This window comes from Notamacropus eugenii, chromosome 2 (genome assembly GCF_028372415.1).
Source record: "Notamacropus eugenii isolate mMacEug1 chromosome 2, mMacEug1.pri_v2, whole genome shotgun sequence".
NCBI classification, from domain to species: domain Eukaryota; kingdom Metazoa; phylum Chordata; class Mammalia; order Diprotodontia; family Macropodidae; genus Notamacropus; species Notamacropus eugenii.
This window is the reverse complement of record NC_092873.1, coordinates 257856645-257875287: the sequence shown is the minus strand read 5'-3', so window position 1 is coordinate 257875287 and position 18643 is coordinate 257856645. Positions and strand designations below refer to the sequence as shown.

Sequence of the window (18643 nt, the reverse complement as noted above, 5' to 3'; positions counted from 1 at the left end):
TGTATGAGAGACAATTTTCCCCATTCCATTTCTCCCTTTCTCCTCCCAATATATTCTCTCACCCCTTAATTTCATTTTTTTAAGATATGATCCCATCCTATTCAATTCACCCTGTACTCTCTGTCTGTGTGTGTGTGTATGTGTGTGTGTCTGTGTCTGTGTGTAATCCCACCCAGTACCCAGATACTGAAAAGTTTCAAGAATTACAAATATTGTCTTTCCATGCAGGGATGTAAACAGTTCAACTTATGTCCCTTATGACTTTTCTTTGCTGTTTACCTTTTCATGCTTCTCTTCATTCTTGTGTTTGAAAGTCAAATTTCTTTTCAGCTCTGGTCTTTTCATCAAGAATGCTTGAAAGTCCTTGATTTCATTGAAAGACCATTTTTCCCCTGAAGTATTATACTCAGTTTTTCTGGGTAGGTGATTCTTGGTTTTAGTCCTAGTTCCTTTGACTTCTGGAATATGATACTCAACGCCCTTCAGTCCCTTAATGTAGAAGCTGCTAGATCTTGTGTTCTCCTGATTGTATTTCCACAATACTTGAATTGTTTCTTTCTAGCTGCTTGCAATATTTTCTCCTTGACCATGAAACTCTGGAATTTGGCCACAATGTTCCTAGGAGTTTCTCTTTTTGGATCTCTTTCAGGTGGTGATCTGTGGATTCCTTGAATATTTATTTTGCCCTCTGGTTCTAGAATATCAGGGCAGTTTTCCTTGATCATTTCATGAAAGATGATGTCTAGGCTCTTTTTTTGATCATGGCTTTCAGGTAGTCCCATAATTTTTAAATTGTCTCTCCTGGATCTATTTTCCAGGTCAGTTGTTTTTCCAATGAGATATTTCACATTCTCTTCCATTTTTTCATTCTTTTGGTTTTGTTTTGTGATTTCTTGGTTTCTCATAAAGTCATTAGCCTCCATCTGTTCCATTCTAATTTTGAAAGAACTATTTTCTTCAGTGAGCTTTTGAACCTCCTTTTCCATTTGGCTAATTCTGCTTTTGAAAGCATTCTTCTCCTCATTGGCTTTCTGAACCTCTTTTGCCAGTTGAGTTAGCCTATTTTTCAAGGTGTTATTTTCTTCAGCATTTTTTTGGGTCTCCTTTAGCAAGGTGTTGACCTGCTTTTCATGCTTTTCTTGCATCTCTCTCATTTCTCTTCCCAGTTTTTCCTCCACCTCTCTAACTTGTTTTCAAAATCCTTTTTGAGCTCTTCCATAGCCTGAGCCCATTGAACATTTATTTTGGATGTTTGGGATACAGATATCTTGACTTCTGTGTCTTTCCCTGATGGTAAGCCTTGTTCTTCCTCATCAGAAAGGATGGGAGAGATATCTGTTCACCAAGAAAGTAACCTTCTATGGTCTTATGTTTTTTCCCTTTTCTGGACATTTTCCCAGTCAGTGACCTGACTTCTGAATGTCCTCTCCACACCCACCTGGCCTCCAGATCTGCCCAGCCAGTGCTTGGGGTTTGAGATTCAAATGCTGCTTCCCAGCCTCAGGGATTTCTATGGGGGCGGGGCTGCTATTCAGTGTGAGATTAATTTCAGGTGCTCAGGTGGGGGCAGGGCCGCCACACGGGGCTTAGTTCCCTCAGGGGGTTTATGCAGAGACCTTCAACAATGGATCCAAGCTCCTGCCTGCTTTGGGAGCCCCTGTCTGCTGCTGCCTCTGCTGCTGTCTCCTGAGGGGGCCTGAGTTATGGGGACACCCCACTCCCCTCTCAGCAAGCCAAAAAGACTCTCTCACTGACCTTTGGTGCCCGTAGGTGGAGGGACCTGCACGGCAGCTGGAGATTCTGTCCCTGAAGCCTGCTCAGATCTGTTCCTCTTGGTGCCAAGTGGCCAAGGCAGGACTGGGCTCTGCTCTGGGTCCAGTGAGCAACAGACCTTTAGCGTCAGTTTTTCAGGTCTCTCTGGAACAGAAATCTCGTCTGCTCTGTTGTTCTGTGGCTTCTGCTGCTCCAGAATTTGTTGGGAGCTTTTCTTTACAGGTATTTTATGGGCTGTGGGTTCAGAGCTAGCATATGTGTGTCTTTCTACTCCACCATCTTGGCTCCTCCCCCCAAAAACAATTTTTAACATTCATTTTTAAATCTTTGCATTCCACATTCTCTCCCTTTCTCCCTCCTTACCTACTTGCATTGAGAAAGGAAGCAATTCAATGTAGGCAACACATGTGGAGCCATGCAAAATACTTCCATAACAGTCATGTTGCAAAAGACTAACCACATTTTCCTCTATCCTGTCCTGCCCTTCATTTATTCCATTCTCTACCTTGACCTGTTCCCCCACAATAGTGTTTGCTTCTGATTACCCCTTCCCCCAACTTGCCATCCATTCTAATATCCTCCCTCTCCTATCCCCTTCCCCCCTCCCTTTCTGCAGGGTAAGATAGATTTCCATACCTAATTGAATGTGTGTTATTCCCTCCTTAAGCCAAATCCTATGAGAGTAAAACTTGCTTATTCCCTCTCACCTACCCTCTCTTCTCCTCCATTGTAATAGCTCTTTCTTGCCTCTTTTATGAGAGATGCTTTACTACCTTCTACTTCTCCCTTTCTCTTTCTCCCAGTACATTCCTCTCAACATTTAATTTTATTTTTTAGATATCCTCCTTTCATATTCAACTCAGTCTGTGCCCTCTGTATATATACATACATATACACACATGCATGCATAGACATACATGGTATGCACAAACATGGATATGTGTGTATATGTATGCATGTGTGTGTACATACACATACATGTATATGTACATATATACATATACATATATATATATATATATAACTACCCTAATACTGAGAAAGGTCTCATGAGTTACAAATAGCATCTTTCCATGTAGGAATATAAACAGTTCAACTTTAATGAGTCCCTTATGCTCTTTCCTGTTTACCTTTTCATGTTTTTCCTGATCCTTTTATTTGAAAGTAAACTTATCTATTCAGCTCTGGTCTTTTCAACAAGAATGTTTGGAAGTCCTCTACTTCATTGAAATTCCATTTTTTTCCCCCTGCAGTATTATACTCAGTTTTGCTGGGTAGGTGATTCTTGGTTTTAATCTTATCTCCTTTGACCTTTGGAATATCATTTTCCAAGTCCTTTGATTTCTTAAAATCATAAATAAATCCTGTGTTTTCCGGATTGTGTTTCTACAATACTTGAATTATTTCTTTCTGGCTGCTTGTAATATTTTCTCCTTGACCTGGGAACTCTGGAATTTGGCTCCAATATTCCTAGGAGTTTTCTAGTAGATTCTTTCCATTTCTATTTTACCCTCTGGTTCTAGAATATCAGGACAGTTTTCCTTGATAATTTCTTGTAAGATGATGTCTAGGCTCTTTTTTTATCATAGTTTTCAGGTAGACCAACAATTTTTAAATGATTTCTCTTGGATCTATTTTCCATGTCAGTTGTTTTTCCAGTGAGATATTTCACATTCTCTTCTATTTTTTCACTTTTTTGGTTTTGTTGTATAATTTCTTGATTTCTTATAAAGTCATTAGCTTCCATCTGCTCCATTCTAATTTTTAAGGAATTATTTTCTTCAGTGAGCTTTTGGACCTCCTTTTCTATTTGGTTAATTCTGCTTTTTAAGGCATTCTTCTCTTTATTGACCTTTTGGAACTCTTTTGCCATTTGGGTTAGTCTATTTTTTAAAGTATTTTCTTCAGTATTTTTAGGGTCTCCTTTAGCAAGCTGTTGACTCATTTTTCATGATTTTCTTGCATCACTTTCATTTCTCTTCCTAGTTTTCCTCTTTTTCTCTTATTTGATTTTCAGAATCCTTTTTGGGCTCTTCCATGGCCTGAGACCATTTCATATTTTTCTTGGAGATTTTGGATATTGGGACCTTGATCTTGCTGTCTTCCTCTAGTTGTATGCCTTGATCTTCCTCCGATTGTATGTTTTGATCTTCCTTATCTTAAGAAAATATCTTTTTTCCATGAGAGTAAGCTTCTATAGATTTAGTTTGTCCCCTTTTTGATCATTTCCCAGTCAATTACTTGACTTTTGAGCTCTTTGTTAAGTGGAGGGTGTACTGCCCCAAGTTTCAGGGGGTTTGTGTAGCTATTTTCAGAGATATGTCTAAGGACCTGTAAATTCTCAATTCCTCCAAAATTGTACAATCAAATCAAATCCTCTCCTGGCCTGTGCTCTGGTCTGTGAGCAACCATTCTTTTCTTCCCTGGAACTGCTAGCTGGATTACCTCTGTAGCCCTCTCCACAACTGCCTCTAGCTCTGCCATTCCAGAGCTCCTCCTTGCCCCAGAACTATCACCCAGGGCTACAACCCAGATCAGTCACTGGATTCCCATATCATCTGTAGACTGAGAGCTCCAGAAGCAGCCATTGCTGCAGCAGAGGCTGCTGCCAGCCTGGAGCAGGAGCTGGGACTGAACCATATTCTTCTATTACCCAGTGGGAAAGCTCTCTGACCTTTGAAGGTGTCCTTGGCATTTGTGGATTCAGAAGTCTGGAAACCACTACAGCTGCCAGTAATTCAGTACCCTGAGGCGTGCTCCAGTCCAGTCTGTGCCAGAGTAGCCCATGATGAGCTGTGCCCTACTCTGAGTGTGGTGCAATAGACCCTTCCTGTTGTCCTTCCAGATTGTCTTAGGCTGTAAGTCTGTTTCACTCTGTCATTTTGTGGCTTCTACCGCTCTAGAATTTGTTTAGAGTCATTTTTACAGGTATTTTGAGGGGTTTGGGGAGAGAGGTCAGGCAGGTCTCTGCTTCTACTCTACCATCTTGGCTCTGCCACTCAGAGGCACTCATTATCTCTTGATGAGATTCTAATCTCCTAACTGATCACACTTCCTCCAATTTCTTCCTTTTTTAATCTATCCTATGACTTGCTACCAGATTCATCTTCACATAAAGATCTTATGATGGTTACTCAGGTGGTCAAAAAGCCTTCAGTAATAGTTCCCAACTGCCTATCTAAAGGGACTGATATTTAAAGCCCTCCACATTCTGGCACCAACTTACTTTTCTACTCATAATGCCCCTTTTTGTGTATTCCACATCCCAGGCAAACTAAATGACTCACTTTCTCAAAACATCTCATACTTTCCTTCCTGCCATTTTTACTCATGCCACTCTCATCATTGAAAATATGAATGATTTCTCTTAGGTTTTGAATTTCTAACTCAAATATCATTTAAGATTATAGATCTAGAGGTGGAAGGGTCATCTAATCCAAATCTCTCATTTTACAGGTAAGGAAACTGAGACCCATGGAAGCTGTGTCATGTCTCAGATTATAGGTAGTAAATCCAAAGTGGGATTTGAACCCAAGTCCTCTTACTCAAAAGCCAGAACTTTGTCCCACTATGCCATGCTACAGTCTCACAGAATGCTCCCCTTTGTCCTCAGTTTTCTACATTATCTCTCCCTTTTCTTTCTTATTCATTCACATGGTTCCAACTGTATGGATATGTGGCCCAACAGGGGACATATTCATCAAAATTCTCTGCATTTTGACCTCCAAATTTAGTGTGGTCTTTCTAGTCTTGAATCTAAAACTGGTCTTCCCACTCATCCTTGTTCCTCCGCTCTCTGTGTTTCATTGGCACCCTGTTACAAAATCTGTTTGACTTTTAAGAATGTGCTTACACTCCTTCCAACTCAGATCACATTTCTGTCCCAGGTCCATTCTATTAGGGAAGGAGAGGGTGACATATATGTGTGTGTGCATCTATATTCATACACACACATATATATACATATATATATAGGCATGTGATTTTTGTGTAGAAATAGATCTATACCTATGTATCTATATAAATTTATGTACACAGATATATATATATATATATATATATATATATATATATATATATATATATATATATATATATATATATATATATATATATACTGTAGAGAGACAATTAAATATAAAAATGTAGAGATATGTAGATCTACAGATATAGATCTATAAATATAGATACATGAAATCTTTCCCAGAGAGGGGAGCACAGGTCTAATATAAAGGCTAATCTGTTAACCATATAACAATGATTCCAGAGGGCACCTAAGACTGGATAGGGAAAAGAGAAGAAGGGAGGGAAAAGAAGGAGGGAAGGAAAGAGACACAGAAAGAGAGAGAGAGGAAGGGGAGAGGGAAAGAAAAAGAAAGAAAAAGGAAGGAAGGATCAAATTAGTACTAGAACTAAAGCTAAAAAGCTGAATTTAAATCTACTGATTTGTGTTCCATACCAAGCTAGCAAATGCCATTTCCTGGTGCAAAGAAAAAAAGCTGGGAAATGCCCACAGCATGGACCTGCACGGTTTCTGAAAGACCAGACTACTACTAACAAATAAGCTTTGATGAGTTTAGTATAAATGAATCATGGTCATATATATATTTCATCTGAAACACATCAGAGGTTTAAAAATTGCAAGAAGTCTTTGGTAAATTTATTTACATATTGTTGAACCCACAGCATTTGGAAAATAGTTCTGCTACATTTTGCCAACTCAAAACCCCATCATTTTCCTTCCGTACCTAAAAATTCACTTGTTTTCCTTGTTGAACCTCATTGTACTTCCTGTCCACATTTCTAACTGGTTGACCACAGAGAATTTAAGGGACTTGCAGGGTCACATACCCAATAAGTACTTGAGAGAGGATACGAACCCAAGTCTTCATGACTCTAAGCCCAAAGCTTCCTATCCATCATGACATGTTGTCTCTTAAAAGGATGCAGTGCTTTATGAATATCCAGTTGACTGCCTTGCAGAAGATAGCCTGAAAAGAAAAGAAACTTAAGGTAGGCAAATCAAGTAGAAGATTGTCAAAATCATGCCCTCCATGGTAATAGCGAAGTTCAGAAAAGGGAAAGCTATGGGGAGAAGAAAGAGAATGAGTTCTGTTTTGGACCTCTATGAAAGGTACATTAAAGGTCATCTAGACTGAATTCCTCATATTACATTTGAGGAAGTGACACCAAGATAGGTAAATAATTTGCCTGAGGTCTTATCATAGTAAGTGATAGAATTGGATTTTCTGACTCCAAATCCTCAGCTCTTTTCAATGTAGCATACTGCCTCCCCACTGAAGGGCATTTAGAGGAAAGATGAGATAACCACTTGTATGAGATTCAAAGAGGGGACTGAAAGTTTGTGGAAAGGGTTCAGTTAAATGACCTTTGATACTGATTCTGCATCACCTAGTTTTTCTAAAACCATGGGCAGCAAGATATCTCCTTTTAGTTATCATTATCAACTAGAAGCTCTCTATCCTTTCAATACTCTCTCATCCAGTGCCCCTCTTTTGGAAATGTTTCTAAAAATATGGACTAAAGGAAAGGGTATAGTCTGTGATACCAGAAAATACATCTATCACTATGGGAATAAAATCCTGGACCTTGCCCACTAAACTAAATGTGCTATATAGCCTAAACTCCATTATATGACTTCCCTATAGTTAGTATTATTTGCAGCACTCTGTTCTTTTGAAAGGATTTTCTTTCCACTTGCATTTTTTAAAGTATAAATAGAATGATGCATGATTCTGAATCTAACACAAACAAAAAGGCTTAGGGAATAAGATTATATGATATCTGAAGAAAACAAACCAAAATGCTGGCAACAAATTGAGCAAATACCTTCGTCAAACAAGATCTGTTCCACTTTTAATCAGTATACACACTAAATTACACAACTTCCTCACATCCAGTAAATGATAAAGTGATTAGTCCATCCTCGGCTACACCTCCCAATTTAGATTCCAGGATTTTAATTAATGAGCTGTTTATCCCTCCCCCCACCTCCAGATCATTAACAAAGATGTTTAATAGTATTGAGTCCAACACAAATCCTTATAACTCTTTGCTTGGGCTTCTTCTTCTCCCTCATGTGACCTTCCAACCCATTTCCTACTACTCAACCTCTAGCTACCAAACAGATGACCACTTAACATAGCTATTCATTACAAGTCTCAACTGCAGATATAAATCCAAGTAAAAGTATTTGCATATTTTCAAATAAATTTTGGTGATAATTCAATGCTTTGTCAAACCCACTGCTTTCTTTGTTTGCTAATTTTGTAAACCAGTTAAACAGGACATAACAAGTTTGCCCGCTGTGGTTGTTGGTTTACCTCCAATGTGTTACATGATTCGAAGATATTTAAAGGAAATGAAAGGTTGACATGCTGAACCCTATATTGAATTGGTCATTTGTTGTCTTTTTTTTCATGGATGTCACTTTTAATATCTCCTTACGTATTTGAATTGGTAAATAAGAATTCTGTGGCTTAGATGATTGCTTGCATCTTCTTATTAACACACGGATCAGTATATTGCTCTGAAAATGTTTTTAATGAGCTCATTGTGTTTTTTTTTCTAAAATTTTGCCTGAAACTCCATTGTCTTCATGCATCAACTCAACAAAATGTTTATTAAGCACCTTCCCAATGCCAGGCCTGGTGGGAAGTGCTGGGAATACAAAACCACAAACAAAATAGCATCTGCCCTCAGAGAATTTATATTCTACTGCCTCAATTAGAACTCAAGATTTTTTGTTACTCATTTTTTGTTCAAATTCTAGTCTAGAAAATTACACACGGATCCAGTTCATAGTTTTGACATTTTTCAGGTGATCCATGTTATAGAAAAACAAATAGATCTATGTCCATATTTCTTTTTAGTCATTTGTTCATAATAACAAACATTCAGTATCTGATCCAGAACTTATCCAGTGGTTCTAAAAGGTAAAACAAGTCTCAAAATGTTCTCCCTGTTCTCTAATTCACTCTACCTGCCTACCTATATGATCCCATTCATCTCCCTTACAGGAAAACTTTCCTCCCAATTTGCCTATCAATGTTTTCTTCCCTTTTCTGGACGGATTTTGACTTCTCCATCCCTATCCTTCCAGGAAGAAACCCAGAGTTCCCATTCCACTCTAACCCATGAGTCCACTCTCTCTTTTGATTAATTAAGTATAGGCTGAGACCTCCAGTCACCCTCCCGAACTGAGATGTGGAGATGACCACTGTACTCCTTGGAAAAGCAGAGTTAACTACAATTCTTTCAGTTCAATGATTACTAGACCTTTCCACTGCCCTTCCCCTACTCCCTCTAGATTCCTAGGTATTGCTGTCTGGCCTACCAAGGTAGCCTGATGATCCCTGGACATTGCCACCTGCCCCATAGCAACATCTTTACTATCACCAATTCCTTTTATCCTTCCTTTTTCTGGATCTTTCTTTATATTTTCTCTCTTCCAATTAGCATGTGAGCTTTGTGAGAGCAAGGACTATATCAATTTTCTATTTTCATAACCAGTATTTACTATATGGTAAACATTTAGTAAATGAATTTTCATTCATTCATTTGTATAGTATTTGGTGATTTTCAAAGTGCTTTATATAAACAATCTTGTTTTATACTTAATCAGTTCCACTCAGTTCAAGAAACATCACAGCAGTAGTCCACAGAAATATGAAGACAGAAAAGAAATAGTCCTTATCCTCTCAAAGGAGCTTATGGGGTGAAGAAGGGGAAAGAACATGGACACAAATCAGAAAATACAACATAAATATAGTTTTAGAGACACACTACTAACTGGGGATTTTAGAAGTATCTTATTATAAAAATGGCATTTTTGCTAACCCTTGAAGGGAACTAGAGGTTTCAAGAAGCACAGTGGAGAACTCCAGCCCAGGTTGAATGATGGAACATTTCTAGAATGGCCAATCTCTAGAGGACCTCTTCCCATTTCTGTGACCCTAGGTTCAAGCCTGGCACATGGGCATAAGACTTTTGATTGATGAAGAACATGATGACTCAATGTGCAAACTTACTTAAGTAGAGCACAGTTGATAAGAGAACTTGGAAAAATGGAGACTAGATTTTCTTCTTGTTTACTGCTTTAAGAGAGTACATTATAGTTCCAAACTCTCTAGAAGGGAAAAACAAAAAAACAACAACCAAAAAAACTAGAGTAAAAGAAAGAATTTGGTAAGCAATGATGTTGGAAAAATTTGACTCTCCAACATGTTCCTGCTCTCCAGCTTGCCTCACTAGAAAATATCCTCAGATATAACCAGGGGCTCACTTAGTTGAGCTTAGAAGTCTTACCACCAATGGGAGTGCTTATTCACCCTATGTATTGTTTGGTACATTCTAATCTGTGTGACTACTCTGATTTCTATTTGTTATAGCTTGGATAAATGGGTTTACTTGCTATTCATTATTTGGGATGGTCTTTTGGGTAACTAGCTTGTGGTAGGAAGGAGTCAAGCCTTCAAATATAAGCTTAATGTTTTATATAAGCTTCCTCTGTAAAGGATAACAATCAGAAAAGCAGCTTGAACCTAATGAGGAAAAATCAATTCCCCTAGACTAACAATATTTAGGGAAACAGATATAATTTTGTTCCAGTAATCCTTCTCTGTGAATATCGGAGAGACTAACCTCCTGACCCTTCTCCTATTCCCCCAGCAGACAGGAATCAAATTCACTCTTGGAGAAAAATGGGCAAAAATATCAAGGTATCTGCCAAAGCCACCCTGTGTATCCCTTTGTAGACAAACCCATGTTTACATACACATACATGTTTACATACACATACATACATGTTTACATACACGCAGTGTGTAATATAGACACCCTCCATTTCTGACTCTATAATTGAAATAAATTAGTCAAAAATACTTAGGATTTTTCATGATACTAATAATAACTCATCTTTTTATTTTATTAAATCACATGAAGGGCTATTATATTAATTGTCTTGACACAACAGACACTACTATTCCCATTTTACTGATGACAAAACTGAGGATAAAAGGATTTAAGTACATCGCCCATCTTTACACAACTAAAAGCATCAGTGGTAGGGACCAAACCCAACCAAATTCATACCCTTCTCTCTTCTCATCTAGGCCACCTTAGTTTGGGCCCTCCTTGTTTCTCATCTCAACTATCCTTCCTAATTGGTCTCCTTGCCTCCAGCCTCTCTCCTTTCCAGTCCATACGCCACATGGTTTTCAAATACAATATTCAGTCTGGCCATGTCACTCAAGCAGCTCGGACTAAATACAAGTTCTAGAGCCATGCAAAACCTTTCACAACCTGATTCCAGGCTCCTTTTCTAGTTTTGCTGCTCACCTTCACACATTCTGTGTTCTAGCCCAGCACTTCTTAAACTGTGGGTCATGACCCCATCCGGGGCCCTAAAAAAATTGGCAATAATAAAAGGTTTCTGAATGTGTAATGACCAAAAATTAATTAAAAATCAAACTTGAAATGAATCCAAGATGTTTCCAGCACCTGTTGCCTGTGTTGTATGGACAACTTCACTGCAGCCTTGGTTCTGAAGACAAGGCATGCCCACATTTTACTGTGCATGCCCTCAGGCCATGCAACACCAAGTGCCTTGAAAAGGGGTCAGGAATGGGAAAAGTTTAAGAAGCCCTGTTCTAGCTAAGCTGACAGATAAAATATCATATCTCCTGTCTCCATGCTATGCCCCATGTCTAGAATGCCCTCCCTTCTCACTTCTGGGAAGGAGGAAAGGAGGAAGGAAGGGAGAGAGGGAGGGAGATTAGAATTTAGAGACAAAGCATTTTATCAGACAAATATTGAAAGAAGATTTGAAGGAAATCCTACAGCTATACGAACCTCAAAAAATACTGTTGTTTTCTTATTTTTGTTTAGGCAATAATTACCCACTTTACCTATGAAAAGTCTAAGGACTCCATAAACAGGTACCTCTTCAATATATACCCCTGGTAAATTTCTCCAGCTATCCATGGTTGTCTTTCTGTAAAATCTATCACCTTGAAAATGGAACTGTTTCACCATGCAGTGAGCAAATATTGGATACAACCAATATTCAGGCAAGTATATTATAGGTATAGAGCCTAGTCGCTTAATTCAACTTAACACAGTCTTTTAGAGGCCATTATTCATTAATTCATTGCTAATCAGTGAGAGGAACTGTCATGACATGGTTAGGGAGCTGGCCTTAGAACTGGGTCCAAATCTCACCTCTGACATCAGCTGACTCTGTGACCCTGGGCAAGTCACTTAATCTCTCAATACCCCATCCATCTCTCTTAGATTATAAATAGCAAAAAAAAAAAAAAAAAAAAGGTGACCTGCTTTAGATGAGGGAATTTTCTTATTTTGGAATGCACTACACCAATGAAATCCAAGGTCCCATCCCTATGGCCCTCTCATTGAGTCGTTTTCTATTTCTACCATTGCTTTTTCCCCTTCCTATACATTGGAGTCCCCCTCATTCATACTTCACCTTGGCTACCAAGGAATCAAGGTTCTTTCTGCCTTATTCCTCCACACTGCACATTTTGATTCAGCCTGAATTATATTCCAGGCAGCAACTTGACTCTTTAGTGATAATATTTGCCTAGTATCACACTCAGAGAGTTTCCCTGAACTAAAACATTCCTCTCTTCCATTCAGCTCACCTCAAGACTATACCTCTCTTTCAAGTATTTTCTAATTTACCTTCCTAAGGTCAACTAATATAACCTGCTTATCCAGCTCTGAAATTCTTCCAATGTGACTCAAATCATCCAGACTTCTCGATAATAATAGCTAGCATTTATTTCACACTTTAAAGTTATCTCATTTTACCCTCATAACAATTCTATGAGGTTCCTAAATCTATTTATCTCAATAGCCTCTTTATTTCTTTGCTCCTTTCCTTACCCTTATTACCAGCTCACAACGATGGCACAAACATCCACATTTCTTAGTCTACTTGTCTTTTTGCTTGTCAATCAAGTCCAACGTTAGCATGCTCAAAACCCCACATTTACATACACATTTTGTTGTCGTTCGGTTGTTTCAGTTGTGTCTTACTTTTCTTGAACCCTTTTGGGATTTTTTTAGCAAGGATACTGGAATGGTTTGCCATTTCTTTGAAGAAATGAAGAAACTGAGGCAGACAGGGTTAAGTGACTTGCCCAGGGTCACACAGCTAGTAAAAATGTCTGAGGTCAAATTTGAACTCAGATCTTGCTGACTCTAGGCCCAGCACTCCATTCACTGCACCATCTAGCTGCCCTACATATATACTTAGAAGATCACTTTTTCTCTACAGAAAAGGACAATATAATCCTAACCCTTTTGGAAGACATTATTTCTTCAAGAAAATATGACTCAAGAACTGAAAATCCATATATTTCAACTAAACGTATTAGTCTAGGTCTACAGACTTAAGAATACAAAGACAATAGGCTAAATCTAAAAGAAACTATAGGAGGATAGGGATTAGACTGCAATAAGTAAACCCTTCTCTCTCATCCAGTGCAGATAAATGCTTTTTCTACAATTTAGAGAGTCTTAGTCACCCAGGACAGAGGTGTCAACTTCCCTTGCCCACAAAACTCCCAAATGAATCCTAAACCAGATTAAAATATAATTGGAACATGTTTAACAAAATGAATAAAAATACGAGCCACAGATGATGTCAGTTTGTGCTTTTCTAAGTCAATATGCAACTGCAAGGATTCATTTCTATTTAAGTTGCAGTGTCACTGACCCAGAGCACTTATAAGAAGTTTTAGAGGTAAGACTTGTCTTTGTGAAATGTTATCTGCTATACCATACTGCCTCTTAATAAATAGCAATGAATCAAAGAAACTGTGCCTAGGGAAAATCAAATTTCATTAAAAATCAAAATGATGACAGCTCATCTATGCAACATGATTCAGACTGCTAATGCTCAGTATCATCAGATGTATCATTGCCACTGTGCTGAGAAGTAATAAGAAAAGCTAGGGAAAATTTTGTTTAAATTGTGTTTAACCCATTATCAATCATTATTAACAGAGGTAAACTGAACAAATGACCATCCATTGAGAGACCAAAAAAGTTCTTTATTCTTAAAAATTGCAAAATTATAGAATTTCAGAAGTCATCTAGTCCAATCTATATCTGAACAAGAATCCTCTCTACAACTTCCCAGATAAGTGGTCATTCTGTCTCTGTCTAAAAATCAGCTAGGAAGGAGGAACCACTACTTATATAAGGTGATCCAGTCTACTTTTGCTTAATAGTTAGGAAGTTTTTCCTGCATCAAGCATAAATCAGCTTCTCTGAAACTTCCACCTATTTCTCCTAGTTCTAGAACCTGAGGCCAAGTAGAACAATCAATCTTTGTTCCCCATGACAGACCTTTAAGTATTTGAAGACATCTATCATGTCCCCTCCCAAAGTTTTCTCTTCTCTAGGTTAACTATATCTAATTCCTTCTATCAGTCCCCAAATGGCATAGTCATAAGGCCCATTGTCACCTTGGTAACCCTTCCTTTGAACACTCTTCGACTTCTTAAAGTATTTCCAAAATTGTGACACATTGAACAGAAGACAAAACACTAGTCTGACAAGGACAGAAGGAATTGGGACTATTTCCCTTGTTTTGATGCTATGCTTGGTGTTTCCTGCATATGACACTTCATCTCACAACTCCAGCCTTTTCGTTGTCTCCCATGTCTGAAATGTTTCCTGGCATCCTTCAAGATCCAACTCAAATGCTCTCTTCTGCAGCAGGCCTTTCCCAGAATTCCAAGAGGGAGATTTAAGGAGAAAGGGTATTCCAATGGACTCCAAGAAAATTTCCCTTCAGATTATTTGAGGTATATTTTATGCTTAGCCAAGAGTTGGTCATTCCTATATTTTAACCAATAGTACACAAATCTAAGTCCTACTCTTAAACGCCATCTTGTGAACAACTTATTTACTTCCCAAATGTTTCTCTTTCCCAAATCTTTCTCTTCTAAAGGCCTTGCCCTTGATTAACAATGATGAAGCAACTTGTTTTCTTAAGATCTTATGTTTCTTGTCCAGAACTTTGTAGTAGTTTGCTATCCTTTTCAGATTTCTTCTGGTAGTATTATTTGTGCTACCACAAACAAAAGTTGTTTTGACAACACTAAGTTTAACAAATCTGAAGATGTTTGCCATTACATCATGTAACTATTAATTATTTATTAATATCAGGCATAATAACCTCAAATTACAATCCTAGAAAAGTCTGTGATTTCATTGGTGTGGGTGCTCCCTCTCCTATCCCCAACACAGATCTCAACTCTTCTGGGTCTTGGTAAGTGGTCTTCAAGAGTCTCTCTGGCTGAAATCAGCGTAAGACAATCTGTTGAGGGGTCTCTGCAAACTTGGTTTGGCTGGTTCTGGACAACAGACAACCAGCATCCTTGGACTGGTACCTAAAACCATCCCTGTGACAGGACCTGTCAAAGTTTCTCTTCTACTGATATAACCCTCAAGAGCCTTGGGTCATATCTGCAGTACAACGAGGCAGATAAGACAATAGCTAACATATGTAATTAATACTTCAATGCCAGCCCTTTTCTTAGAACAACTCCATGAAGTAAATAATATAACTATTATTCTTAGCCTTAAGCAAATTCAGTCTTAAGAGATGATACTAAGTAATTTGTATACTTTATTTTTATATTCTCTTTCCACTCGACAAAGCATTTTGCTTTATTTAAAGCTTAAAAGAAATAAGAGTTTGTATCCCTATTTTACTAATGGGGAAACTAAACTAAGGCTCAGGTAGTCTATGTGATTCAGTTAAAGCTACCAGGTTCAGTGCCAGAATCAAGACTCTTACCATGGTTTTCTTTTTAATTCTAACTCTATTGGTTTATTTTCTTCCAGTTTTTAGCCCCATACACTACACTGATACATTAACAATGTAAATGGAATTAAAATTCATTGACATTGTTTTGATGTATAAAACAGGACTTTTTGCCCCAAATTTTTCTTTAGTAGGAACAGTCTTCCCTCATTAAGGAAAGAACATAGTAAAAGAAGGAAAATTTCTCTCCTACTCTGCTTTAAAGCTCCAGTGTTTTAGTAAATATTTGCTTCCTCCCAATTTTCTTAGAGGTAAAAATCAATATAGCTGGCTTATACAGAGGACTCTTCCCTTCAAGCATTGTAGTGGTAACCATGGGGACAAAAATCTCCCTTTCAGCAAAAGCCCATACCTCGCACTGCTACCAAAAATGGTTACAGCATTTTGTTCTCTACTGACACAGCCCCCAGGAACCTTGGGTCATTTCCATGGTACAATGAAGCTGATAAGACTTTTGATAATAAGGAGAACGCACACAATTAATACTTTAATGTCAGCTCTTTGAGGTAAATCACTTTATGACGTAGCTAGAATAACTATTATCTTCTCTATTTTATACATGATGAAATTCAGTCTTAAGGAAAAGAGTGAGACCGTGAGAGAGATGAAGGAACAGACCGGAACATAGGTGAAAAGAGTAGGACAAAGGGCTAGATAAACAGAAGGACATAATGAAAACAAAAAGATAAGCAGCACCTGGGATATATGCTCATAGGATCTTAGAAATAATATATCTTGTGGTTTACATAGACAGTTTAATAAATGTTCCTCTGCAAAGAGTTCAAATGCCCAAGAAATATTTCAACAGGACTTTTTCCAAGTCAGGAAGCTTAAAGGTGCCAACAGGTGCCCATCCAGCTACTCAAGTCCTAAAAGACTTTTCACCATTACTACTTGCAGCTTTGGTCCTTTCAAAGGAAAAGTTATAGGCTCTTGCCTTATATCATTTGGTTTTTCTCCTGATAGGAGAAATCCCTTGAAGGAGAAGATACTTTAGAGTCAGCATCAAGGATAAATTTACTTTATAAAATTCCCCTTCAACATGGGAAATAGATGCTGGGTAAGTTTTCTAAGTTTAAGAAAAAAGAAGGGAAGGAAAAAACTCTTCTGATTGGTGGCTGAATTTTATGGGAATTGATACATTGCTTTCCATCCCAATGGGTAAGAAAATTCCATAGTTTTAGATTTTAGTTTTATGAGAAATTATTTCAGCAACTCAGCTAGCAGGAACAAATTTAAGTATGTTTTTTAATCTTATCAGAGTGTGACAAAATCAGAAAATTCATAGATTTGCACTAGAAACATATGAATGCACAATTTACAAGGAAGCCCTATTTAGAGAGCTCTGATTTATAAATGCAATCTGAATATTTGCACTGCTCCTTATAAGGAATCCTTTGGATGCTTCAAGGTGGTTTTTTAAATCTCATCAGCTGTCTTGCCTGAAGGAATGGGCAGCAGGATTGCTTTCCAGGCTGCCTATGACTATTTCATCTAGTTCTGAATAAGACCCCTTTGCTTTGGGTTCTAATCTTTCAACATAATTCTCAGGCTCAATTTTCACGGGTGTCAATGAATCCTCACTGGAGCAATTCAAAACCTAGGGGGAAAAAGTTAGCTGCCTTCATATCTCTACAGAAAATTAAACACCTGCCCACCCTGCAGGAATTTTCAACTATTCCATTAGGTGTCTATGCCATGTCAAAGCCTGTAGGCAAAACATGCTTTGCGTTGCCAATTGGCCAATATATTGCTGAGATCATTTAAGTTTAGTGAGCCCAGGAAGTCATGCTTTAGGTAGCAAATGCTGTTTCTCTAAAGGTATCATGTATTTCAGAGTCCACAGAGCTTTACTGAGGATCAGAAGGGTTGTGGGATCACAGGCTCCTACATTCAGAGAATGATAGCCCTAAGAGACCTTACAGGTCATCTCCAAGGGAGGACAAATGACTTACCCAGGGTGTTGCAGAATATGGACACCTGGATAAAAGAATTCAGGAGAGCTTTCTACTAAGCTTTCTAAATTCTTTTCCCTTTAATTTCATCTCCTGATGGTCTGTATTTACCTGCATAAATAGGTCTCTGCTACATGGAACAGATAATGACAGAAATGGATCTAAGAGGGGTTGATCTAACCTGTGTGCTCTTCATCATAGCCCGTAGTCCATCTTTCAACTCCAAGCCTCTTCACAGCCACTGTGCATGCTGAAACCTCTAAAAAATTCTTAACTACTAGTAAGGATTATCACAGGTTCCCCCTTTTAGAGGAAGTCTTTCCTTGATCCACCTAGTTAGTATTATATTACTAATAGCTAGTTACTAGTGCACTTTTTTCCTCAAATTACTGACACAGGCATCTTTTTATATCTTGTATTTGCAGAATAGAATTTAAACTTCCTGAGGGCAGGGACTTTTCTGTTTTGGTCTTTATGTTCCCAGTGTGTGGCAGAAGGCTTTACGCATAGTTGGTGCTTATTGCATGCTTCTTGAATTGAACTAAATTGACAAGTAGCAGATTTGGGTAAAAATAACTCAGAAAGCAATTGGAATTTTTCTCCATGTCCAAAGGGATAATCTGAACGATTCCAGAGTGAGGGGTGGGGAGCAGCCACAGTCACAAATGTGGAATGTAGGAGTGTTAGTAGACTGCCATCTTGAGAATTTTCCCAGTCAGCTTTGGGGAGTGGTCAGCTCTGTGTGCTTAAATCTGTGTTGAACTCTAGAATACATGAATGCACATCCAAACAGTCTGATACAAATTTAACCTATGTCTCAGGGTCTAACAACCTAAGATAGTTCCTCATATAAACTGGGGCTTTTCCATGCTCCCCAGTTAGGCCAGAAGCTAGATGGGAGTACATGTTTCTTATAAAGAACCTTAGAGTATACAATTCAACAAACTCTATTGACAAACCTGAGTGATAAAATAAAATATTTCAGAAAGAATATTATTTTTGACTCTTCCACAAATTTTTGGAAATAGTGAAA

The 18643-nt window shown here is 38.1% G+C and overlaps 1 long non-coding RNA gene across 4 annotated transcripts in view; it reads right to left on the bottom strand.

Annotated features, from left to right (window-relative positions):
• The window catches only part of LOC140527140 (uncharacterized), a 166156-nt gene that overhangs the window by 107254 nt on the left and 40259 nt on the right, over nt 1–18643 (bottom strand). For all 4 annotated transcript variants that reach the window (XR_011974690.1, XR_011974693.1, XR_011974691.1 and 1 more), the window contains exon 2: nt 6654–6764. This is a non-coding gene — a long non-coding RNA (uncharacterized lncRNA). The remainder of the gene's footprint in view (nt 1–6653; nt 6765–18643) is intronic.